This window comes from Hermetia illucens, chromosome 4, assembly GCF_905115235.1.
Source record: "Hermetia illucens chromosome 4, iHerIll2.2.curated.20191125, whole genome shotgun sequence".
Taxonomy (NCBI): domain Eukaryota; kingdom Metazoa; phylum Arthropoda; class Insecta; order Diptera; family Stratiomyidae; genus Hermetia; species Hermetia illucens.
Window position 1 is genome coordinate 147,967,841 of NC_051852.1, and position 26,762 is coordinate 147,994,602.

A 26,762-nucleotide genomic window follows, 5' to 3' on the forward strand; every position below is an offset into this window, starting at 1 on the left:
CGTAGGTTTGGATATGATATTACGGACCTGTAAGCGTCACCTTATGGATCAGAGTCATCTACGGTACACATCCGCTTGAAATGTACGACTTTGCTCTTTACGATAGCTGTTTGCAATTTTTCCCTCGCGTTTTTGTATTACAGGTTCAGCTCCTCTGACTGAGGTCAGTCTCTTCTGCGTTGGGTACGCCTCGTATCTTTGAGATGTTTTTTTCGACGTTTCTCGATTTCTCAATTCCACCATAAATTGAGATTTAGTGTTCGGAGAGCTCCACGCCGAGGCATAGAGGCATCTCATGCGCGCTACACTTTTTCTACGATTTACGCTTCTCGATAACCAGGTGTCTTCCAGAAGTACCTCTTTGAACATTTCCCCATCAAATTCGTTGATTGCCGTACTCATGGTTGTTTTATTTGTTGGGTTCATATGGTTCCTATGCGAGGTTTCAAAGATGATAGCCTGATGATCACCCTGTGCGTACTCCCCGCTGACATGCAAGTCGTAACACATTAGCTTCGTTTACTGATTGAAATTACAAAGCTTTACAGATCACAGTCTTTGTGGTGACTAAATCCAAGTACGAAGTGATCACCATCGAATCCTTGCTCACTTTGACCGTCACTGCATCATCTATTGACGCTTCGATTTTCTTCCGTAGGTCTTCGCCACCATTTTCACCTGTATTAAGTCTAGCAGCAGATTGCCTTTGTGTTCGTCGCCTACTAGGCCAAGGACCTCTGGCATTGCTCACTCGCCGCATCACCATTTCTAGTGTGCGCTGTGCCTCTTCAATCGTACGTGCGGCAACCAGTGCAACAACATCATCCGCACATCCGATCAGATGCGATTCATTAGGCATCTCGAGTTGCAGAAGACTATCGTATAAGGCGTTTCAACCGTCTGAATCAAAGATAGGCCTCTGAGTCGCCCCCGATGTAACCTTTACTTTGCGGGTTTCAAAGAGCAAAGCATGGTCCTTGAAATGGTCCCTCAATATCTCCAAAAGGCACAGGTAGATTTTCCGACGCCTCGCAGAATTCAAGGCGTTTTTTACGTCTAGCTTCACAAGCAGGGCCATTTACCGGTAGTGAAGTCTATGTGCCTCTGTTAGTTTCACCGCTTGGACCACTTCTTCATTCGCATCAATTGTGCATTGTCCCGCACAAAAACCATATTTTTCCGGTTAGCAGTCCCCGCAAAACGTATTGCGCCAGTCAGTCTTGTCTTGGTGAGTTTCTCAAGCAGCTATGTCCAACATACTAAGAGGACGGTACACTGACGGCGTCTCGGGGTCGCCTTTGCCCTTTTTTATCAACACAAGCCTCACAATCTTCTAACGGGAGGCAAAAACACGCGCTGTGAAACATTCATTGAATGTATTGAGTAGAAAGTGCGGCTTACACTTGCATATAAGTTTCAGCACTTTGCTGGGAATACCATCCGGTCCTGGTGCTTTTTTGTATTCCATGGACAGGACCGCCTCCTCTAGTTCCTTTACAGTGAAGAGTGGGCATTCCCCAGCATTCCTTTTCTTATTAAATGCATCAGCTTGTACAGAAAAAAGTGCCTGCACAATTTTTCCATTGTTTCCATGGAAAAGGATGATTGATGGGCGCCGAGTTTTTTGGTAGTCAGCTTATATCCAAGGCCCCATGGTTCCCTGTTAAGGTCGCTGTTTAGTTCTTGGCAACAGTATACTTTCCTGCTGCCTGCTGATTTCATGGCGGAGTTCCTTTTTGATCTTCTTATATTCTGCGAATCTCAGAATTACCTCATGCTCTAATACGCTGAGTAACTCGCCGATGTCTGAGGCATTTCCTTCGTAGACTTGCGATTGCAGTTGCCCACCAGTACACAGGTAGCCTCCCGTGGCGGAGTAGGGTGCCGATGCATTGCGATGCTGTGGTGATAAGGCTCATTATTGAATCAACTAGCGATTCAGTCGCAGTTCTTTTGCCTGCGTCCGGGTCTTGTGACTCCTTAACCCTTCTTGATAGAGCTTCGGCAAATTTATCAACGCCGATTTTTTTAATGTTCCACCCGGTGGGTATTTGCCAGACACAGAATATTGGAAGGAGCCGTTTATCGTTTCGAAAAACTGTACAGATGATCGCTGACCGTGAAATCTTTCAGTGTCCTCCATCATTGCATTGCAGACACTGAGGACTACGTAGCAGAAATTACGTCATGGTTAGTGCTCTCGCAACTAGGGCGTCGGAATGTTGGTAGTGATGCCGATGTTTAGGTCCTGCTGGCCATTTCAAAATTTATGTGCCTCGGAAATTTAGTTGAGGCATTCCCCATTTAAAGGATTTTTCTTAAAGTGTTCTTCGACTATAAAACTGATATCCCTGTTTCGGATTTCGTCCTCCAAGGCGACGAACCTATTCCGAAAACAGACATAAATTCACTCGGTCGACGTAAACGCTCAAGAAAGTCACTTCCGCACAACGAACCATCTCCTCAGCCATGGGCCCGCACTCGCAGTTAACCGTATCTCTCACCAAGATAGCAGCAGTGTCAGCTATATCGGCATACCCCGATAGCGAACTCCTGTTTCGGTACTGATCGTTGAGTCAACAAGTCATCTCTTCTTTCATGTTTGCTTGCAGGATATGGATCATGGTGCTTGGCTTGTCACTTGCTCTTCTTTGAAGACCTGGCAACGCTCGGAACTGAAACATGAGCGTCATCTTCTTTCTGCAGATCATAGTCCATGCAAAGAACACAGTATTTTTCCGACTCGCAAGTTTTCGGTTCGCTATATTTACAACATGTCTTGTCCTGCCCCAACATCTGCTATTTGCCCGTTGGTCTAGCACTTAGAATAGCGGGTTCGAATGTCTAATCCAGAAAATGACCATCGCTCTAAGAAAGTGCGACAACTTCATTGCGGGCTAAGGACCATCTCCAAGTGGCCGACAAATGGATCGCCCTAGAAAGACATGGCGCAGAACAGTAGAGGAGGAGTGTAAGCTTCTCGGGAAGACCAGAAGAAAGCTGATGCACATTTTGGCGAACTGACGGCGATGGCACGTATGTATGGTTCGTGCATTACTATGTCCCATTTAGGAGATATTGGCAACCATATATTTTTCTTCTTCAATGGCATGACTGGCTGACATTGGGCCTTGGCTTCAGCCCTGTATTTAGTTATTTACACAGTTTGATGTAAAATAAGATTTTATTCATAACTCAATTTTGAATAATTTTCTCTTTTCCTTTCAGGTATGTAAAAATTTTCCTTGGAATGAATCAACGATGAGTAAGTGTAAGAAAAGATGGTCAAACCTATCCAGATGAGTCCTAATTCAGGATAATCATTGACATACGAGTAGATAATCATTTTATAGGCGATCTAAAAATCCTTCTGTGAATAAAAATGGGTTGCTTAATTAGCTCTCTAATCAAATTAGGTCCTGCTTTTCTCGTCTTCAGCGTTTCTCCTATAGCCACCCATCCTCTTCTTTGTCTCATATTAACTTCTGGGACAACATTTCTCATCCCCGACACAATTCGGCAGAAAAACTCATTTGTGTCCACGTGTCATTCAGAATTAATTTGAAGCTGCCTTCCTCTGTTTTCTTCGTGAAATTGATGAGGCACTCATGTTCCCAGTTTTGGGACTAATCCCATCGAATGAAGATGGTTGAGCACTATCACATGGCCGGCCGCAGCTTTTGTTTTGTCGACCGTATTCCCTCAAACGTACTTTGAGGCGACCTTCATCGAATTCTGAAGGTCGACCTACCCGATTTGACATCAAGGTCTCCGTTTTGACTTTTGCATAGTTTTGACTCTCCTACAAGGCCATCTCCGCTGACGTCACAAATGTCCCGAGCAACTGTAGCAACTTTTTAACCTCGATGAAGGGCGAAAAACAGCTAATGTCGGAAATGCTGATTTTTGCCCACTTGGATACCATTGGTTAGTCTAAAAAATGACGAAGTTAAATTTACTAAAAAAAGCAAAATTGCCGAAAAAGTTCTTTCAAATGACTACGGGAAGTCCTAGAAGGAGTTGAAGGGCATCGCGGCGGAAGTCTTCGAACGTGTCCACTTTGATGTCATACTGACATTCTACGATGACTAAGAAGGCAACTTGGATTTATCAAAATTTTGTTAATAATAATGACATTTGTACCGAACTTTCCAATATCATGTTCCATGTGATAGCCTATATTCGCATCAGATTTCATTTCGTAGAGGAACGAGGGTTAAAAACTACAAACTTGGAACAGCACGGGCTTTATTCTTAAAAAAAATATTCAGCTGAAAAAAATCTAAAAGGAAAACATTTCGCCAAGATTGATCCTGCTGCCTGCCCGGCACTCATTTATACGGCATTTATTCACTTCCCATTTTGAGATTTCACACTTTCAATTGAAATTGTAGCATCTAAAATCAAAGCGAATAAAACATTTTATTATAGCGATGTTCGCCTTCACAAAGATGATTTTAATTAAAACAAAGGAGTCTCTTAAAGGCTTTATTCGAGGTCTTAGTTCTCATCATATAAAATTGGCAATGAGAATGAATTCCTAATCCTAACTAACAAGAGTTTGGTGTGTGCCAGTGCGATTTGAACTTTGAGATTCCATTCAGGAAGATACAACCCAAGGAAAATCGATTATTTTCACTCGACTTGGCATGAAATTTGTTAACAATATGGAAAATCCATATCACGTTAGATGGCTTTTTGATATCCTTTGCCTTACCATATAAGTGGAGGGTGTTAAAATATCTTTCATCATAAATGACAGACTCTGTTATGGAAACTCGAGGCAGTAGTGAAGTAGGGGGTCAGATTGAAGGGAAATAAGGAATTGTTAGTATAATATTACACACACTTTTACAGCAAATCGACGTGTAGGAATTTGTATTCCAAGACAATGCTCCAATTCATGATATCAGAATAACGCGGCAATGATTACTGAAATGGCTCACACGTTTTCTCTATTTGAATCCCATTGAAGACTTCTGGGAATCCACAATGGAGCATTTATGCCAATTGCATACAGAACAAGATAGAGAGCTCATTCTAAAAAAGACACTGGAAAAACTAAAAAATCCGATGAACGGCCAGGTTTACTAGCCAAAAAAGGACACTAACAACAAGCTAGGAAAAATCAAAATGTAAAAAATCAGTCATCGAAATTTCGGCTGTCTTATTGTTTCGAAATTATTCTTTAATATTTTTATATCATTAAATAAAATAAATCAACTAAGAGTCTTGGAAGTCTACCTGAATTTAGGTTTTTATATTCAGACTCCCTAAACTATATTGCGCTGGCCCATTTCAACGGGATCTAATAGTTTTTATGTAAACCCACTCAGTATCCCCCACCCCTGCCCTTTTATCCCTAAATATCTTAGTAACGCTCAAGACAAAATGTATCTTGAAAGTTGCTTTTCGACGAATAGAGTTCTATTGCTTTGTTCACTCGGAGTGTCAAGGTTTGACTACATTCTCTCCATGAGAATAATTTGTTCTTTCTAAACTTAACTTAAAGATGTCTTCTTGTAATGATTCAGGGGAGATTAGATAGTTTGCCTTTCATTTTACCGAGAAGGATCTCAGCGCGGGGATCTTCCTGGACAAAGGTGCTAATAGAACTCCCAAACCAAGATAGAACAGCAAACACCAAGGGGTGCCTGGCTAAGTGAGAGCTTGAGATCTGGGATACGGACTTTGAGAGCCTTAGGTATCTTGAGTTTCAATTAAGACCTCTTACCCTGGTGACCGAGCTAATCAGGCCATGGACACATGAACTTAAGTCGTATAAAATGAATAATACGAGGAGGATAGGTGCTGATGTCAGGTACAATCGTAGCTTTCCTGCGCTGAAACCAATAGTAGGAACCCCCGAGAGTATCAACCATAGGATTCGTAGCCCGAAACCATCGACTTTGGGGATCCCTACGGGAACGAAGATCGACAAGAATGTCAGCTGCATGTAATTCAAAGTTATTCCCAGGAGATCTGCTGCTCGCATCTGGTTGCCGAAAATTCGCATTATTAATACGGATCCTGTCCCTGCACCTTCAAAATTGTTATATCTCCATTGACGACTGGGTGATGATCAAGGAATCGGAGCCCCAGATAAACAGCCAAATTTTCATATTCGGCATAAATTGAGAGTTGCTAGAGGCACTGGGAAAGACGGACTACAAAGTGCAATTGGAAGTTAAGAACGCTTCTTAAAATCAGACAATGGCTTGATTTCAGGCGCCGCCGCCAAAAGCTGTAGAAGGAGATGAAAATCGACGGTCTGACGAACAGTGGTCGTCCCTTTAAGTAAGCAGACCATGCTGAGAGTGGCGCAGATAAATCTGCATCACTCAAAGTGCGCCTCGACTAACCTATTGATTATCCTTCGGGAGAAAGATATTAAGGTCGTAAAAATATAGGAGCCCAGTATCAGAGCAAGTCGAATCATCAAAGGGCTCCTAAAAAATATTACAATTTATTCCATAGAAGGCGTAAAGAATCTATCCTCGTCAGGAAGAGTATGTACGGCTTTCAGTATTTGCACCTGGCCGTGGCCAAAATGAAGTTGTCGGGTTAGTAGAACATGTACATCTCCTTAGGTTACGTGACGTATGACGAATCAGCATCGCCAAAGTAACAACGTCTGACGTCTACCATCACATCGAGGAGCCGGAATTTTACGTTCCCGGAATTTCCGGACGGGCATATGCTACAGGGTTTGCCTGGAGGCTGGGTGTTCACTTCTAGGGGGTCGGCCAATGCGGCCGTTATTATAAATGTATGCATCTGAATTGCGTCTCTGTTGAAAGCCTTACTAATGAATGGGGCGTGCGTTTCTTAGTCACGGAGCCTCCGGATCGATGGAGTATGTAATGTGCACCTGCAGACGACCGGGAACAGTATATTGCGTACCTGAATGAGGTGGTTCTTCGATTTCCCGGGACATCATTTATCCTGACCATGGATGCGAATGTGGCCTCCCCTATGTGACACGGCAAGATTGCCCACTATCATTTTGCCACCGTGCTATACGTAGAGGAGAAGTATTGCTTGAAATGCCGTGGAAGCACCATTTGTTTTGTTTGAATGTACCATCAAATGTCTTTACGTTTGAGAGTTAAACTGGCGCCGGTGATATTGACTTTACATGTGTGAATTTTGCAGGCGATTGTCCAACTATGGAGATTGTTGTATGGGTGTAATGTTAGTGACCAGGAGTGAGGTCGTGCTGGTCAATAGGAATGTCAATCTAAGTATTGTGTTTGCGTCCCGCTGAGTGAACTGTTCCTCAACTCCGAGCCTTGGGTGTCTACTGGTAATGGTGCTGAAGGGGGGGGGGGGATGCCACCTTTGCAGAAGGCTGTGATGTGATGACTGACAAGATGTGCAAACCGTCTGCCGAGCCATCCCATTTCATGTTTAATATCGCTCTATGAGTGTTGTGTATGGGAGGGCTGTTTCCAGGCAACCTGGAAGAGTGAGAGGGTTGTTTTGTTCCTGAAAACACCAGAAAATGGTCAGAGTAATCCTCGGTCGTACAGTGTCATATCTATTCTGCTGGCCTTTGGGAAGATCCTGGAGAGCGTTACGGTTCAGAGACTGGGCTAGAATATAACCCATCTGACGTCAGAAATGCAGTACGCCTAGCACATAGTAGTTCCACCGATAAGGCCTTTATGCAAGTGAAAAACTTCTTTGCTCATTGCCTTAGCAAATAAAATCTCGCAAACTTCACATAATCCGCGCCAACGAGAATTGACTTGCCAAGATTGGTCTGAACATCGAAGTCGATGGTAAGCGACCAAAAGATCGACCGAAACAACGGTGGCTTGATACGCTGGATGAGGATTTAAAAGCCTCGGAATTGCATCTAGATCAGGTATTTGATTGAACGAAATGGCGAAACCGATCCTGCTTATGAAAGGGACAAAAGTTGTAGAAAAAGAAGGATCTTCATAGATTTCAAAGGCGCATTTTATATCCTAAGCTGTTCATCCGTGTTGTCGAAACTTTGTGAGTGTGCCTGTCGGGAATTAAGAGAAACATTCATCTAAAGTGTTAATGTCCAAGGTATAAGGATCCTGATGATGGATGAACTGGTGGTGGTCTCCTCATTTTTATTGAGGGGAAAGGTCGACTTGAGCTCGACCAGCGGACTACTGAGGGCGTGCGTATGGTTAATGCGTTGTCTCTTAAAGTTAGTGCGACGATCTCAACGGAAAAAGTTGTTCCGATGTTACTGAAAGGCAAGTTAGTTAAGCTGAACGGAGCAAATTTAAAATATCGGAAGTGACATGATTTCGAAATACATGCACTTGATCGAGATCAAGATCTTAAACGCATCTTGCTAGGTATGTTGAGGCGTATCATGAGGTGTGAATGGGGTCTAAGTAGGGGGGCTGCTAGATCAATCTATGTGAGACTTCCTTGCATATTCTACGTACGGCAATGCAGGCCAGGAAACTGCACAACGCTTATCAGCAAGTGGCATGGCGTGTCTTCTATGTGGTACGATTTCGACCTATGTGTAGCAGGTATTATTGGGTGCTTCTCCTTCTTGATCTAGAGGTAATCCGGAAACAACGACCTACAGGACCAAGAGGGGCCAAGGAACAGAAAATTTCTCTCCAATTGGTCCAGTCCGACATCGAGTGAATGGCGAATTTAGGACCTCATCAATTCCAAAAACAAATAACCAGATTTAGTTAGTGGTGATAGAGCGACCAGACCCGAGTCTGTAATGGGACTCATCTGAAGTGGCTTTTGTCACGAAGCCTTCACCGAAAATTATCTGGTATTATGGGAACCGGGACAGCCCTTTGAGAGCATATGCTCTAGGTGAATCTGCGGTTGACCCCCTTATAAGAGCTTCATGGTGCCTGCACGCAGTATAAATCAGTACCGCTGTGCCAGTCACGGCAGGGCTGTGATTGTGATCTTCAAATCAATCTGTGTCTGAAGAGAACCGTGAGATTATGGCTACATGGTAGGTATTCACGTTAAAGCCCTCAGGACCTACATCACATTGAGGAAAGCCAACCTGTTGATGAACTGCGATTCCAATGTGAGGCGCATGCGTTCGGACAGTTTGAAAAATCAACGAGGTTTGTGCCGCGCTACGGTTCCATCTGGCAGAATAGAATGCGTTTTTGATGTCGATGGTCACTAGTGCGCAATATTTTCCTTCATCAAAGGCCTTCCTGGCTAGTTCAAAACCCACCTTGGTGGCATCAATCGCTGACCGGGGGTTCCCGAAGCCAAACCGCCACTGTCAATTATTTAATATAGCGGATTATATATTATCTACTCGAGAACCTTGCCTACTGCATTCAGAAGATAGATACGCCTGAAGGATGTTGGCTTGCCTATCGGCTTACCTGGCTTGAGGATCAAGTTTTTGAAATTTTCACTCCGTGGGAAAAGATCCTTCTTTCAGACAGTCGGTGAATACTTGTGCGAAAATTCTTGGTCCCATTCTTATTGCCAGTTTCAGCGCCTTGTTCGGGATTTTGCGTCTGCGGTTACTGGAGGGATATCTTCAGTACATAGTGAGATCGTAAGAAGCTTACAAAAACTGTTTCGCTCGAAACGTCTCACCATAGGGTCAAGGTTCTTACTGTACAAGACAATGATCTTGCCAGTCCTCATGTATTCCTCGGAGACTTGGGTTCTTAGCAAGCAGAATTGCGAACTCTTGGCCACGTTCGAGAGAAGAATCCTCCGAAGAATTTCTGACCTCTTACATGAAGATGGATGATTCCGTAGCCTACACAATGACGAAATCTATGAGCGATACCATGACCGTCCGGTTGTGGATAAAATCCGACTCAATAGGTTACGGTGGGTGGGTCATTTAATCCGTATGGATGTGGATGATCCAGCCCGGAAAGTCTATAAGGGCAATATATATGGTAGAAAAAGAAGACGAGGCAGACCTTGCCTGAGATAGAGCGATGGTGTAGGTCAGGACGCCAGACAGCTTTTAGGGATATCGAATTGGTGGACCTCGGCGCAAAACCGGGATGTCTGGAGTTCCTTATTAAGGCAGGCCTAGACCGGATACCGGTTGTTGCGCCGTTGATGATGACGATGATCTCTATGAATGTTGTGTATGAGAGGGCTGTTTCTCCGCAACCTTGTTTTGCTCCTGAAATCACTCAGAGAAGGGTGGCAGTAGTAGTTGTACAATGTTATATCATTTCTGCTGGGCTTTAGGAAGATCCTGGAGGGGATTATGGTCCAGCGACTGGAGCGGAAAACATCTCATGTGGCGTCAGAAGTGCAATACAGTTAGCACATAGATAGATCCACCGATGACCTCTTAATGCATGTGGAAAACTTCGTTGCTCATTGCATTATCAAACAAGTTCTCGCAATATTCATAGATTTCACAGGCGTATTTGATATCCTAAGCTGCTCATCATGCTGCTAATGTGTTGTCGAAACTTTATGAGCATGTCTGTCAGGAATTAACTTTGTGGAAAAGCTACTTCCGTTTAAGGTGTTAATGTCCAGGTTTATGGAACCTGATGATGGATGAACTGTTGGTTAAGTTTAGTTTGGTGACTCAATGCTGGTTAAGTTTAGTTTGGTGACTCAATGCGTTGCTTACGCGGATGGTTTCCTCATTCTTGTTGAGGGAAAAAGTCGACTTGAGCTTAAGCAAGGGGTTACTGAGTACATGCACATCGTTAGTGCGTGGTCTCTTAAAATCGAATGAAACAACTTTAAAATATCGAAAGTGACATATTTGGGAGTCACAATCACGGATGTGCTTGTACCTGCATTTGATCAATTAAATTGGGAGGTATGTTGAGGCATGGATGGAGTAGTTCTTCCATGTTTTACGTACAGGTCCTCTCTGTTGTATGAATTTGCTATGACGATGCAGGGCAGGAAACTGCTCTAGGATTATCGCTAAGTGTCGCTGTTAGCGCATCTTCCTGTATGTCTCACGGTTTCAGCCCAGAGGAGGCGTATCTTTGTTGCAAACGAATTTAATTAGTGATGGTGAGACGGTCACACTCAAGCCTACAATGGGACCCTTCTGAACTGGCTTTTGCCACAAAGCCTCACCAGAAGTTATCTGGCACCATGGGAACCGGGATGCCACTTTGAGAGCATATGCTTAAGGAGAATTCCTGGAGGATATCTCTTGATCCGGTGGGAGTTTCATGGTGATTGTGCCCATATCGCGGGCAGAGCTCCTTGTAGGGTCAAGCATGGAGTTATGCTGTACAACTCAGGTACCGTAAAAAAAGGGACTAACAGTTTCGTACAGGCAGAGCCAACTCATCAGATGCTGCCTCACCTCTGCCCTGGGAGCAGCATGATCGAAAGTGGCAACAGGTGGGAAACGTGCAAAAATACGACAAAGGTGCGAATATATCCTAGTTAAACTGCAAATAGTTTTAGCCTAAGCTATGCTAAAGCTAGATTATTGTTTAGGATAATGAGGGATCGACGAAACCGTTTGTCCCTATTTTTGAATGCGTGGACAAAAAAAAAAGTGGGAGTAAGTTGCTCTTCATTGGTCCGGTCCAACATCAAGTGGATGTGGACTCCCTTATTATCGTCAACAATAATCTAGTTTTAACCTAGCTTAGGCTCAAACTATTGGCGGTTTAACTTGGATCTAATTCGCACCCTTGTCGTATCGTATCGTCGTATCTTCGGCACATAGTGAGATCGTAGGAAATGTAGTTTCTAGAGAAACAGTGTCGAAACGATCTACCGCAGCAATCTGGGATACAGAATAGGAGGCGACCTTTTACTACCGACTGTCTGTCTGTCTGTCACACATATTTTTCTCGAAAACAATTATACCGATTGACACCAAATTTTGTGGGAATGGGGAAACTGTGAAGGCACACACATACATTGTTCTACGTCGGTGTAACATTTTTTCACCAAATATAGCCATGTGGGGTATCAAATAAAAGGTCTCCATTACTACTTTTCAAAACTGGTCTCAGGGGGCTAAAAAGTTGCCATTTCTTCTACGGACCCATTCTCTGAACCTACCCAACCCAAACATTTGAAAAACGAGGAAGCTGCCACTAAATCGTGCCAAGACTCTGAAATTCAGGTTATTGAGGTATGCCCGCATCAGAGCTCGGTTTTCCAGGCTCCCTATTAATTTCACTAACATTTTATTGATTGTACCAATCTGACTTTCATTTATTATTTCTTGGAGAATATGGAACTGCTGCACTTCTCCTGTGAGGCTGTCATTGGGATGACATGGAAGCCAAGTAAATGATGTTTGAAAATGTGAAATTATCAGGCTTTCTCCATTCTTGGACGAAGATTCAAATGGATCGTGATATGTTTTTACATGAACATTGAAAGCAGTACTTTTCCCCTGATTAACGTGGTTCGTTCTAATCTATTACCCCCCAAGGAACTGACCAGATCGGTCATCTATCATGAATTCGTACAAGTTCTATTAAGTTGACCCCAACAAGTAATTGTAGGACAAGATGGAAAGGCTACCGTTCAGCTGCCTTTCACTTTCTTTACTCACCTAGATAATAAGGTTAAAGAGCTAAAAGGAAGCTTCTTCTGTGTTTTTTCTTGATCACAAAAGAAACCTAGTTTTTACTCTATGCAAGTCACAGAAGCTATTTTTTTCTGAAAAAGATGTTTAGAGCTCGGTGGGGTATTACATCATGCTGAAACTAATAGCTATAATTAAAATGGCCGTGTCATATCGGTATACACTAATATTTACTAACCTTTCCATAGTTCAGGTGTTCAAATATTGCACATTTATAAGCAAAAAGTTCAGTAGATGCCATAGATACTCGTCTACTATATGTATATTATCTTTTTAACATAAAGACCCCAACACAAAATGCAAAGCAGTCACAGAAACATGAAATAAAAAAGTCAAACATAACCATTTCATGGCAAAACCTTGACTCCATCAACACTACAAAGTGGTGGAATATTCAACAAACAAGAAAAGAAATATATTTTGCATTTCTTTTATTTTATGTAACAAACCAGGAGAGCGTCATAAGAAATTCATGAAACATCACATCATACCATGTACAATACAAATCATCGTCACCGTATTATCATCATCTGGTGTTATATTTTGTAAGGAGGCTCTGTGAACACGATGAGCGTTGTAATTACCATTTGTAATGTATCGCTGAGCAGCTAATTTTAATGCAAACATAACTAGGAGTGATATAACTAGCAATAAGATTCGCTACAAACAAATTCCTCCGCTAATCTGTAACCTGTTTTGCATGAGAAACCGCAAGAAAATGACTTTTTTCTGGCCTTCCCATTCCTTGGTTTATTATAATAACAGAGTTTGTGACGTTTAGGTACTTTCTCTGATGACTTTGATGTGATACAGAATCTTGGAATTAGCACTTCAGAAGAGCGGAAACAAACTATTACAAGATAATGATAAAATTAATCCATTTTATAGAAAAATATAAACAACTGTAACTTAGATATATAGTTAGATTTTCAAGACTTTTTGATTGAATAGTTAGGATTCCTGTCCCTTCACTTCCAGAGAAGCTCCATTGCGAGATGGACATTCTTCGTATCTCGAATTCCTATAGGTTCTTGCAGTTCTTTTGACTAAAGATTTTGTACGTATATATAGTATTTCGAGAACCAGTTTTCTTTTTGAGCATGCGGAATCGATTCCATACATGATGATGATGAAAAACATTGCTGCATATGAAAAGGTTTCAGCCTTATTTAATGTATTTATCGCCGTTCCAAGCCAGGTACAAAGATTTTTTTATGAGGTGGAAATGTTCAAAAGACTAACCTCAGGGTTCACGACCCCTGAGAGGGTGCGATTTTTGCCCAAGCTACGACTCAGCTTTCTTTGCATATTTAGGTTTCTTTTTTATCAGAAGAAGACCCTGCGGTCCACCCCAACACTTTGGTTAGCTTCGCTAAGGACCTGGCTGTTTCTCAGTAGCTTATATCTCTAGGCTTCCTTTATTTTAGCAAGTCGTTTAGTTTTACTCTTTTCTGTCGTCTCATTATATCAGTGATATCAGCCAATTTTCGGACTTCGTTATTCTCATGTGTCGGTGGCTATGTTTAATTGCTTGGTCTTTAATGACTTCACTAACCAACTCTACTTTCAGATCGATCCTCATAACTAATGAACCAGGGACCATTTACTATGTTTCTAAGCACTTTGTTTTGAAGTGTTTGTATGACATTTAGGTTTGATTCTTTGGCACAACCTCAGAGCAGGATGCTGTACGTCCATATGGGCCTTAGGATCTGCTTATAAATTAGCAGCTTGATGGTCAGCTGGGAATTCCTCCCCAATAGCCACTACATCTGTCTGTATCTGGCATTTAGCTCGTCCTTCCTCCTTAAGATGTGTGAAGATTAGATGCCCATCTTTCCCCTTCAAGTCGCTCAGCCATCTGAGCTCTCTGTATACCAAAATATCCTCAAAGTGAAATGATTTTCCACGAATAGCACTTGAATTTATTGGCCAGTTCACCTTTCAAATCGACTTTATTCGGGCTATTGTACTATTCTTTGGGCAAATATCGATGAACATGATTGGGATTCGTGTCCGGGGAACAAGGCTGAGATCGCACAACAGACGCCTTAATCAACTCAACTGGCCTCTGGTCGCTTTCATTCCTTGATCCGCTTTGATTTTCTCGTCAAATAGCGCTCTTCTGGACGCCAAAGACCAATTTGATCTGAAGCAGAGTTGAAAATGAAGCGCTAAAACAAGCAGTGTCCTTAAGCGAGCATTTCTGGTCTTCTCTGCCTGTTATAGTTTGCCCTGGATAGATCTTATCATGGAGTTGATCCCATCTCAATTTTCCTGATCTACCAGCAGATTTTCAAGTATTAACACCTCTCCTAGAGTTTCTTCTAGGTTCCTCCTTTCTTTCACAAATCTTGAACAGTGGTGTGGTGTGGGACCCTTTGGGACTTCACAGCAGTTTGAATAATTGAGAGAGATGTCCAGTTTAAACCTGGCGATATTCTGTGCGCCTATGAGAGTGGGTGAGATTATAATTGATCTCAGCATGCAATCTCTCCTTGATGATAGGGAACCTATATGACTATCAACCCTTTCCGAGTGTTCCCAACGCCCTTGTCATCTGTTTACAGATCTCTCCCTTTCAGCGTTTTTTGTCTGCGATAGAAAAAGATAGACTTCACATTTTACAAACTCGTCATCTCATTTGTCAAGACGTCCTTTGCATCTGCCGCCAAGCTATTAACCAATTTGATGGGATCAATGGTTAATCTGGCTCTACGGAATCCATTCTGTGAATCTGAAGTCCGCTCCTTACCTTTCAACAACTGGGATCAATTTATTGTAAATTACCGGCTCTTGCATTTTTTCATAGTGTCCAGAAAACATATGGATCTGTAGAAAGCTGGCTTATCAGCTTTAAGCAGCAGTACCAGCTTCTGCCGCTTCCATGCTGCTGGTAATATCTCCTCGGGTATGGTATGTACACTTTGAACAACTCAGCGAACATGTCCGGTGTGGATTTCACGAACGAGACTCGGGGCTTTACTGTTACCGATTCTGCCGTAGATCTTCAGAAACTCATTTTTGGTGACCACGTCACATTCAGAGATCGCCGGCGACTGTCAGTGTTCCTCTCTTGTTGGCGAGATAACCGCAGGATAATTTTCCACAAAAGGGTAAGTCACATAATCTGCGGAGATGAGTGGTTCGTGAATTATCCTATCATGACTTTATAGGCGTTTCTCCATGTGTTTGCATCCGCCTTCAAGCAGAGCTTTCTAAAACATTCCCTCTTGATCCGCTGGGTGGCCAGCTTGAGTTTTCTATGGGTTTCCTTATGAGCTTTTCTTTTCATCATTGGTCGATGATACCTACCGAACTACCGAACTCCTGTTCGGTCTTCTACTCGGGAATGTGTATATCTTAGGTATGGTCGCTTTGGCGATACATTATGTCACATGGGGAGCCCTTTCCGTAGAGGTGGGTCTAGTTGCACATCTATTAGGGTCTGCTCATCTAAAGCTTTGCAGACCATCAAATCATGTCTACAACCAGACCAGGTTTTTTCATCTGTGCGCATGTAGATATAGCACTTATTTTCGCCCAGACAAAGCCACTGGCCGAGTATCCATATAGCCGTTCCAGCGGTCAATGTTGTAACACATACGCCACCGTAATAATTTCTGTAGGGTTCACTTATGATGGCAATTTCTATGTCAAATTCGTAGGGTTTCCGCTCAAGTAAATCCTGGGCGACCCTGGAATGATTGTTAGTATCTTTTGTTTACATTGTGAATTCCTGTCTGTATTTTTATTGCTTTTACAAGCGTTGCCGATCTCCTGAGTTGAGAGAGAATTATGGAAAAAGATGGATTTTTGCCGATTCTAACAAATGCAAAATTAAATAAAAGTCGAGTCGAGGATAGGGAAAGTGCCTGTCTTAGTTTCTGCACTAAACAGGTAGGTCACCAGTTGGCTTCAAGCCGATCTTCACCCTCTTCATGGTAGAGTTCTGCTGGCTCCATGTCGGAGGTTCTATATTAGGAAAGGTATAGCAACTCCGTTGGCCTTGAGCCGAGGGTAGTTGTTGCGCTTTCGTCCGATGGACTCCTCGAGCCACGAATTGAACGTTTATTTTCCGAAATTGTAGTTGGAATAATACCGCTTACTTCTCCTAGGGATTAAAGATTTAGTAGAAGATACTAAGAATCCCTCCATTTGAGTCGGTATGAGACCAGGACCGACGCCTAATCAACCGAAGACCACAGCTCTACTCAAACCAACGGCTAGATCTCGTCAAAGGACAGCCATCACCTTAGCCTAGTTTGCGGTCTAACATTCCACGCTCTGACAAAATTCACTGCATCTAAATATAATCTGGCAGTGTTTCTGGTGATTAAATCATTTGAGATAATTAAGACTAAGATTCGGACATTCGAAATTAACTGGTTGGCTTATGGCAGCCGTACGTGACGATAGAAATAAAAAACACAAAAAAAATATTGTTTTTTTATTTGATCTAGGAGTAGCGACTCCGTACGGAGTAACTCATAGGAGGCTGGAGGCTACCCGTACAAAGTAAGCAAAGGCATCCCTGCTTCCTTCTTGGCTAGTTCGTCCACGGCCTCATTGCCTTCCAATCCAACATGGCCTGGAATCTATAGTATCTAGACCTTATTAAGCAAGCAGAGTGTAATCAGTCTCTGAAGGCATTCCCATTTCAGGTTAGAGTTCACCTGGTTGGACCTAAGTGCCTTGATCGCCGCTTGGCTGTCACCCAGAATAGCAACGTTCTGCCCCCCTGTAGTTCCCTTAGAGATTGAAGGTGGCATATCTGTCTATGGCGTATATTTCCGCCTGGAATATGCTAGTGTACCTGCCCATTGGCTCCAAGAACATTTTCCTTAAACCACTGGACCCGGTACTCGCTTCCTTTGCTGTGAGGGATCCGTCAGTGTACCAAGTAATCAGTTTAAGCCGTATGTCACATCGACGCTCTCCCAGTTTGCCTTGTTACTCTGACTTGTTTCAAACTTCTTATCGAAGTGAAACCTCGTGTTACCGCCTAGAAAGAATATCAATGTTCCTTCAATTTATGCAGCTTCTTTGCCTGCATATGTATGTACGGATGGAGAGGACTTAGCTCCAGAAAGACCTCCAGGGATGCCGTTGGACATGTCCTCATTGCCCCACTGATACACACGTAACTCAGTCTTTGGAGTTTGTGTAACATCCTGGGTTATATGCTGAGTTCAGTTCTTTCTGTCCAGATTACCGCCCCATAGGTAATCATTGGCCTTACTATTGCAGTGTATACCAAAGTAGTATCTTCGGGGTGCACCCCATTTTCTACCTGCTGTTGACCTACAAATCATCAGAGCCCTTGGAACTTTCCGACAAGCGTTTCCGACATGCTAGCATAATTTCCAAATATTTGACCTCTGTTTCTAGTTCCACCTCCATGTCATGTAACCTTATGGCTCTCAGGTAATTTAGCTTGCTTTTGCTAGTGAATGGTATTATGGTGGTTTTGGTTGGATTGATACGCAGTCCCACCTTCCTGCACCAGGCATTAGTAATCCTTAATCCAGTTTGGATACTATCGCATAGAGTATCCTCATATTTGCCCCTACAGGATAAAACAATGTCGTCCGCGTAACCCTGAATCTATATTTCAGTATTTGTTTGCTCGTCCAAGAGTTCGTCCACTACTATACTCAATATAAGCGGGGCCAGTACTCCGTCCTGTGGACAACTTGAGTAGTATTCATGACAATAGATCTTTTACCTGTCGGTACTTCTATTCGTTTATTCTTTAGCATTTTGCGCATCCAGAAAGCCAGGGTATTTCCCACTCCCTTGCGGATCAGGGCATTTTGTATCTCTGTGTTGTCGAATTCTTCGTCAATATTCAAAACGCAAAGTGCTTTTTCTTTTGTTTCTATGACGTGTCGTCGTATATCCACCAGCTGATACAGAGTAGTTTCGGCTGACCGTCCTGCCCGGTAAGGGTGCCGACCCTAATGTAGTGGATTACGCTTTAGAACATTAGTTCTAATATAGTTGTCTATGACCTTCTCTACCGTTTTAAGGACGAATGATGCCAGGCAACTTGGTCTGAAAGATTTAGGGCGAAAAGGATCGTTTTTACCCGCTTTCGGAATAAAGACCACATTTGTCCGCCTCCATGCCCTTGGTATATATCCCAAGGCTATACTGCCTCTTACCACCTTTAGGAAAGACTCTAAGATGATTTCTAGGCCTCTCTGGATTAGTGATAGGAAAATGCCATCTACTCCGGGTGATTTTAGTGGTTTAAAAGTTCCCATTGCCCACCTTATCCTAACTTCCGAGGATACCTCTTTTGCTAGTTTATTTCAATATAGTTTTTACTCTCTTTCGGAATAAAGACCACTTTTGCCCGCCCCATGCCCTTGGTATTTATTCCAAGCCTATGCTGTTGCTTGCCACCTTCAGAAAAGACTAAGATGATTTCTAGGCCTCTCTGGATTAATGATGAGAAGATGTCATCTACTTCGGGTGATTTCAGGGATTTAAAAGTTCCACCTTACCCTAGCTTCCGAGCATACCTCTTTTGCTAGTTTCAAGTTCTCCTTTCTTCCCGTTTTATTCGTTGTTGGGGTGTCACTCAGAGTGTTGTCGCCCGCCGCCGTGGGGTAAGACCTCGGGAAATGAGTTCTAAGAAGCAAGTGTACTCTGCCTTCATTCTTGGTAAATATCCTATCCTCCTTCAAAAGGACAGCAGATATTGCCCCGTCTTTGGCTGCAGCTTTGTAAAGCCTGTTTACTTCTGTGGTTTGTTCGATCCCTCATAGAAGCTGTTCCGTTTTGTTTCCCTGATCGCAGTGCTATACGCAGTTAGTGGGTTTTTTGTATCTCGGCCAGTCCCCGGTCTGTTTTGCCCGGTTGAAGAGTTTTCGTAGGTTTGTTCTCATTTTGGCTAAAGTTCCTATTATATTAGGATGCATCCCTTGATGACTTAACTACCTTGGCCGGATAGCTGGCCTAATATGCATGAATGATGACTGTGGTGAGGTTTCCCATCCCTGTTTCTAGTTCCAGTTCGCTCCTGATGTCTTCGCCCCCCTTGAAGGTGAGCCACGTTGGTGCTTAGGTGCGTTGCATAGGAATCCCAATCCGTTCTCCTGGGATTTCTTATCATTCTTTTTATTTCGGAGTTGCCCTTAATGTCGTACCTGATTATTCTGTGATCAGATATAGCGGGCTAATCAGACACCCACCACCAATTCCTGACCAGTCCGTTCATTGGCGTATTTCCTAGAGTTATGTCTGGTAGCCCTTGTCTAGTGTTGGTCACGAATGTTGGAGTGTTCCCTGTGTTATATATTTGTAACTTATTGTTAAAAATAAATTCAAGAAGATGCTCACCTCTTCGATTGGTATCGCTGCTTCCCCAGACTTCGTGAGGGACGTTGGCATCGCAACCGAGGAGAAGTAGTAACGCCATCTTCTGAAAGTACTTCACCAGTTTATACACAACTGCGTCTCGAGTGCTGCCCCTGGCTGCCAGTGAGGCTTGGATAGCTACATATATATTTTAAATTACTTTTAAGAATTATGCAATCTCTTGGTTTTTCGCAAGAGGAATCCCAATTTACCTGCATGCTTCCTCCTTGCAGATAGCAAATCTGCTCCCGGTACACCCAGGGCTCCTGACACTATTCCAATGTTCTCCTTGGAACTTGCCCTTGCAATTACCTCTGATGCAGATTTTGCATAGTGGAGGTTTTTTGGGCTATTTTAGTGGTGGTTATGGAGCTCTTCTCCACTGTCGGAGTATCACCTTCCTCCTCCGACATGGCGGTGTCCTGCGCGTAGCTGCCCATCCTAAGCCCTGGGAAATCTAGGTTTTGGTCGCTCAGCTTCTACACTGGGCGCAGTCCATGCTCATAGGGATAACATCAGATGAAGTGATGAAATCAAATAGCTTCTTTCCTCTAGGGTTGCATTCGCGTTACGACCTATTAAGAGTACAAGCTCACTTGCCTCCGCATACGTTACCAGACTCCTTAAGTTTTGCGTCAGGACACAGAGAATCATAGGTGCAGCAGTGTTGGACGTAGAACTTACTTTACTGATCCAGCGCCTCAGATTTTGTTAAACCAAACCGACAACAAGGATGTAGGGGCACTTATAAGCTGAAATTTTGTCCTGAAAGACTGCAGATTAACTTAAAATTGAACAGGCTCCTCTAACACAAAGGCAAGAACTCACTGATAAAGCCGATACATTCCGCACTCGTACAAGCATAGCCTCTGCATTTATTCACTGAAATAAAATTTATATTGATTACATTTTTAATTACAATTTCCAATCTTCCAAAGCTATCTGGACTAACTTAAAAAATCTAAATCAATTTTTCACATTCCGTTCCAACTAAATTTAACGGTCAATGCCAAAACCTAATCCATGGAAAAATGGCCCAGTGTTTCTCCCTAATTGATATTAATTAGTCTAATTTCGCTAGAAATTATCCACAACGAAATTCCGTACCACAATTTAGGCACGTGAACATTTTCTAGACACATTCCTGAAATAAATTACCCAACAAAAGCTCCTGTTTTTTTTCCTTGTTTCTATCCGTTCATCCATAGAGTAATATTTTAAATTGTGGAAAATGAAAATCGGTTCAGGGAGCGGATTGAAAATTGATGTGTCAGATCCCACGTATTAATTTTCCTATTTTATTTTTTTTTTGTTTTGTATCTTTCCATTCATATATCATATTGTTATGTTTTCAGTAAAATATCTTGTATTTTTTTGCATCTCACTAAATTGTATCTTTTCATGAAAACTGTCCAAATTAACACAGAAAAGTAGGCAGGGGCGTGAGGGAAGGGAAGAAGAAAAGAATTATGATTTTGAATATATATATACGTTTTATGTCTGTGCGTTAAAATATTTTGGGCGTGTAAACAAGAAAATTCTCATAGACTGGCAAAAAATTAAATTTATTTTCTTCCGCTTTTGTTGAGACGTTGAAAAAAGCTGAAATTTTAGTGGAAAGGATCACGTTGGTTTGCAGTCAATACTTATTTAATTTCATCATGCAATCCAGAACGAAATATTAACCTAAATTTAGTTAAAAATTGATGCATTAAACTCTTTTATTCACATATTTTTTTTCGCAAAAATCTTCAGATTCTTCTGTGAGTCAAAATTTATAGCCATGAATTATGAAGATATCTTGGCAGGGGAGGTTGTTCTCAAAAAAAAGTTGAACAAATTTTCCCGAGATAGAATCGATGATAATTTTAATCGCTCAAACAGCATTCTATCTGAGGATTAACTGAAAATTCCCAAAAATTATCAACAAAAACACCAAAACACATCGAACCCGTTCAAAAATTTTGTATTTATTTTTGGCCAATATCTGAAAATAAACATTTCAAAATATTGTTTTCCTTCTTTTGCACCACGAGCATCCTGAAAGTTGTTGGCCAGGGTGGCAATATGGCACACAAAATAAGTTTTTACTTTTTGCGCTACTTGAAAATTTGTCACTGAACTATTCATAGCATTTCGGTGATTTTGCGAGGTAAAAAAGATACATCCGAAGATGACGCTCATCACGATGATCATGAGAAACCACAAACAATGTTTTCTTTTTTGGGCTTCTCTCTGGGGGACCTAAGACATGATAATTTCCTAGTTAAGTGATTTTAATTATAGATTCATCTTATTTTTGGTGGCAAGGGTTTTGTAACGTATTTTATTTTTATTTTTTCAGATATGGATACATCGTAACCGTGATGTTTGTAGCGGCAGCCAAACTGAATTGGAATAATGAAATGTGAGCATACTTATGTTTTGGATAATAGACATACCGAAATATTCCACTAATATATTTTCATTATGAATATGATAATAAATCAAAAGGATTAGCCCCCATCGGCGAAGGCAATGTGCCAAAAATCCTGATCTCATCCATGTTCACATGGATGATTTAATTCATTTTGAACTTTGCTAAGATTCCAAATCATATTCCTAACTTACGATGGGCAATAGATTCCAATAAAAATTTTGTAAATTTATATCTGCATATTCAAGTGGCACACAAGTTTTATTCACATATTTACCAACTCCAATGGAAAAATAAGTGTGAAGTACTACAAAATGTTGAACATTTTTGTCGGGAACTCATAACTTTTAGTCACTTACAAACGACTTCGCTGTTTAAATCAATCTTGGCAAGTGAATTCTCGTTAGCACGAATTACGTGATCATACCCTGGAAGACGCCTCTCTCGCAATTTTTCCACGATCATTGGAACCCCATATCTATCGCGGATATCATCTTTTCGGGAATGATCCAGGCGTATTACGCTACTAGTCTTAACACAGTATCTTCGTCTCAATTACCGCGAGACGCGGTTCATTGTCTTTTATAGTCGACCAACACATAGAACCATAGAGTGTGGCTGGGCGGATGACACTGGACTCGTACCATTTGCAGCTTAGCTTGGCATCGATCTTTATCCCAAAGTATTTAATGAATCGATTGCAATGATCGATTTTGAAACGATTTCGTGTGATCACGAACCCGGATATTAACAGTACTGTTTTTCCTGCATTTAGTAAACAGGACCGCCTCCGTCATTGCGTTCGTCAGGTGTAGTTTACTCTCCGCATCGTATCAGAATAGTGTTTCCAAGAAGTAACTCCCGATTAATCGAGCCAAGTAGTCATAGACACCCAGTTTAACTAGGACGCCGTTTATCTAACTCCAGTTGGCTGTATCAAAGACATTCTTGACATCCAACGTCACCACCATGATCGTTGGTAAGGCGCAGCACTTTTTCTCCTAAGCCAGATCCACGACCATTGTTATCGTTAAGAGTGCTGATGACCCAAAAAGGAGAGACGTCATCGAGTTCAAGTTCAGAACAGGAGCCACGAGAAAAAATGGCAAACATCGAATTGTGTGACACCCCTTTGTCGGGAAAAAGGGTAACAAACTTCCCAACTAGGCGGAAATGCAAGACATCTTACCGGAGAGGATGGTTCCATCCAAAAGACAGAGGTAGAAGAAAAAAGTCTACTCAAGAAATGTGGGGTGGTCTTACCGAAAGTGAAGACTGTTCCTATCGGCCAGCGAAACATCTCCTTCTTCTTCTTTTTCTTCAGCCTTTGTCCCGTTCACAAGCGGGGTCGGCCCGTCGTGATCGGCTTCGCCATTTGGCTCTATCGAATGCCTGATCTGGGTGCAATCTCGAGGCTTTTAAATTCCCATCTAGCGTATCAAGCCACCGTTGTTTAGGTCTGCACTGAATCTTATTACACACCAGCGAAACTCCTGGAAGACAGTCGAAGAGGAGCTTAGGAGAAAGCACATTGCTAGTGCAGCCCCTAGCTGCACAAAACGCAGTGCCCTCGGCTTGCCAGAAGGGGAACAAACAACCGACAAAATGAGGCGAAGGTAAAACAACGTAGATCTGGCAACGAAAGCGCAACAAGAAGAATTCCGTGAGATGATAACCAAATGGAGCGTCGAAAAATGGGGCAAACTCAGCAAACAACAACCTAAGTTGAATAGCGACAGCAGTGGCTCAACTATAGCGAAGTCGAAGTCAACTACGACGACAACATTAGCGCCAAAGATAAAGAGAAGGGACAAACTACGATCAGAGGCCATTCTTATCTAGCCGAACGAAGGGAGATCTTCCATGGAAGTTCTTCCAGAACTCCGCAACAACACCAAACCGGAAAAAAGGTTTAAAATCTGCCGCTATTTTAAGTGCTGGGTATATGGACACATAGCAGGGGTTTGCAAAGGGCAGGACAGAAGCACTTTGTGTGAAAAATCAGTCACCATGATCCACATCTTGCAAGCGAACATGCAACTGCACCCGATCTGATGGTGCCGATGGTGCAAGAAACTTGCTTTTCAGCAAACAGCACTGAGATGGAGCTCACCATCATGGTATACCAGATTTTAGAGATGGCTGCCTGGACGAGACTTAGTGTCTTAAATGCCGGTAGTACTCCGACATTCCGACTCCCTAATTGCGGGGGCGCTATCCCTAACATGACTTTTGCTACGAAGTCCTTAGTGTCAGCGGTCCAACGATGTAGGGTATTGGAAGATTTCACGGCCAGTGATCATCAGTACATTTCCTTTGAAGTGGTAAACGGCACTACCCAGCGTTCTCACGTCTGGGAAACACCTACCGGGTGGAACATCGGAAAAATCGACGTTGCAAAATTTGTTGAAGTTCTCTCAAGAGGGGTAAATCAGCGGCAAGACCCAAACGCTGACAGAAGAATTGCGGCTGAATCGATAGTTCACTCAACAATGAGCCTTATTATCGCAGCTTGTAATGTTTCCCAAAAGGAAACTGCCTCCTGGGAAATTACCAATGGACTGGTGGAAGGCTGAAATTGCACGTCTACGAAAGAACTGCTTCAGACTTCAGCGGATTGGTCGACATCCGCAGAATATGGAGAAGGAAAAAGGAACTCCGCCATGAAATCAACAGGCAGAAGTCGCACTGCTAGCAGAAACTAATCAACGACCTCAACACTTTATGAACCCCACGTGTAAGCTGGTTACCAAACAACTCGATCCATCGGTAACCCTGTTCTATGGCAGCAGCGAAGTTGGAAGAAATCTTGCAAGCTCTTTTTCCTGTCCCCATCCAAGCTGCCTCTGTCGATGAAGGAGTGAGTACTGAGGAATGCGAAGGCGGTCTTGTCCATGACGCTTCATATGGTACCTAAGCCAAACGGTGAATGCCGGCCATGCGAAGATTATAGCCGTCTGAATGCTCAGACAGTTGCAGACCGATATCCCACACCACTCATCCATGATTTCGTGCACTCCCTAACGAATTGCCATGATTTTATGACGTTGAATCTAGCCAAGCCGTACCACCAAATCCCTGTAGCTTCCGAAGGCGGTTATTTCGGACTCTTCGAGTTCACTAGGATGACTTTCGGCTTGTGCAACGCTGCGCAGACTTTCCAGAGATTCATCCACTCGGTTTTACGAAACTTAAGCTTTTGTTTCGTATATATCGATGATGTTTTGGTCGCTTCCGCTTCCGAATCTGAGCACTTAGAGCACCTCGAAGGCATTTTTCAACGTTGAGGCCGGACTTGTCTTAAGCGTTGCAAAATGCAGATTTCTACAGAAGCAGGTGAAATTTCTCGGTCACTTAGTTACCCCTGAGGTTGAGGCCATTAAGAGTTTTCCACTAGAAACTGTGCTGAAGGATCTGTGAAGGTTCTTGGGCATGTTAAATTTCTATCGTCGTTTCTTGCCCAGGGCCGCTCATCCTCAAGCGATCCTGAACGCCTACTTGTCTGGGCCCAAAACTAAAGACTCCCGCGAGGTTGCGTGGTCTGCTGAGGCCGTCTATGCGTTTGAGGCAGTCAAACAACAGCTTGTTGAGGCAACACTTCTGGCATTTCCTCAACCAGATGCTCCCCTAGCTGTGTTCGTCGACGCCTCAGATGCAGCAGTAGGCGCCGTTCTGCAACGGGTGAATCAAATATGGTAACCATTGAGCTTCTTTTCAAAATAGCTCAATCCAGCTCAACGCAACTACAGCGCTTACGATCGTGAACTACTTGCCGCGTACGCCGCTATAAAATACTTCCGTTTCTCCCTTGAGTGCAGGCCATTCACTGTGTTTATGGACTTCAAACCCCTTACATTCGATTACAACATCAGATAAAAGCCCGACAAAGCATCCCCTCGCCAACTTAGGCACTTGAGTTATATCAACAAGTTTACTGATATCCAAAATGGGTCTGGTAAAGACAATGTTGTTGCAGACGCTTTGTCTCGTATTTCGAAGGTCACAGTCCCCGCCTCGGTCAATTATACCGCAATCGCCGAGGCACAAAAAGACGATGCAGAGCTTCAGAGCCTGAAGGCAAATTCCAAATATAAATTCAAGGAGTTTCCTATTTTCGGCTCAAACTCTTACTTACTCTGCGAAACCTCAAATAAGGGACCCAGGCCATTCATTCTGGCCGATTATCGCAGGGAAGTATTCCACGCGATTCATGATCCTGCGCACCATGGCATCAAGACCACGAACCGGTTAGTCACTGAAAAATATTTTTGGCCGTCCATGAACAAGAGCGTAAACTCTTGGGCCAGACAGTGCATCGCGTGCCTGAAGTGCAAGATCAACAAGCACGTTCGAAAAGAAGTGGGTGTGTTCCCTTGTTAACTAAGCACTTTCACACCATCTATCTCGACATCATCGGCCCTTTGCGAG

General features: G+C 42.8%; 1 protein-coding gene across 3 annotated transcripts in view; it reads left to right on the forward strand.

The window, feature by feature from the left end:
• LOC119654369 (serine/threonine-protein kinase Genghis Khan) overlaps nucleotides 1-26,762 on the forward strand; it is a 317,948-nt gene that overhangs the window by 183,968 nt on the left and 107,218 nt on the right. For all 3 annotated transcript variants that reach the window (XM_038059717.1, XM_038059716.1, XM_038059715.1), the window contains exon 3: nucleotides 22,263-22,325. The gene's annotated coding sequence lies outside the window, so the exon portion shown is untranslated. The remainder of the gene's footprint in view (nucleotides 1-22,262; nucleotides 22,326-26,762) is intronic.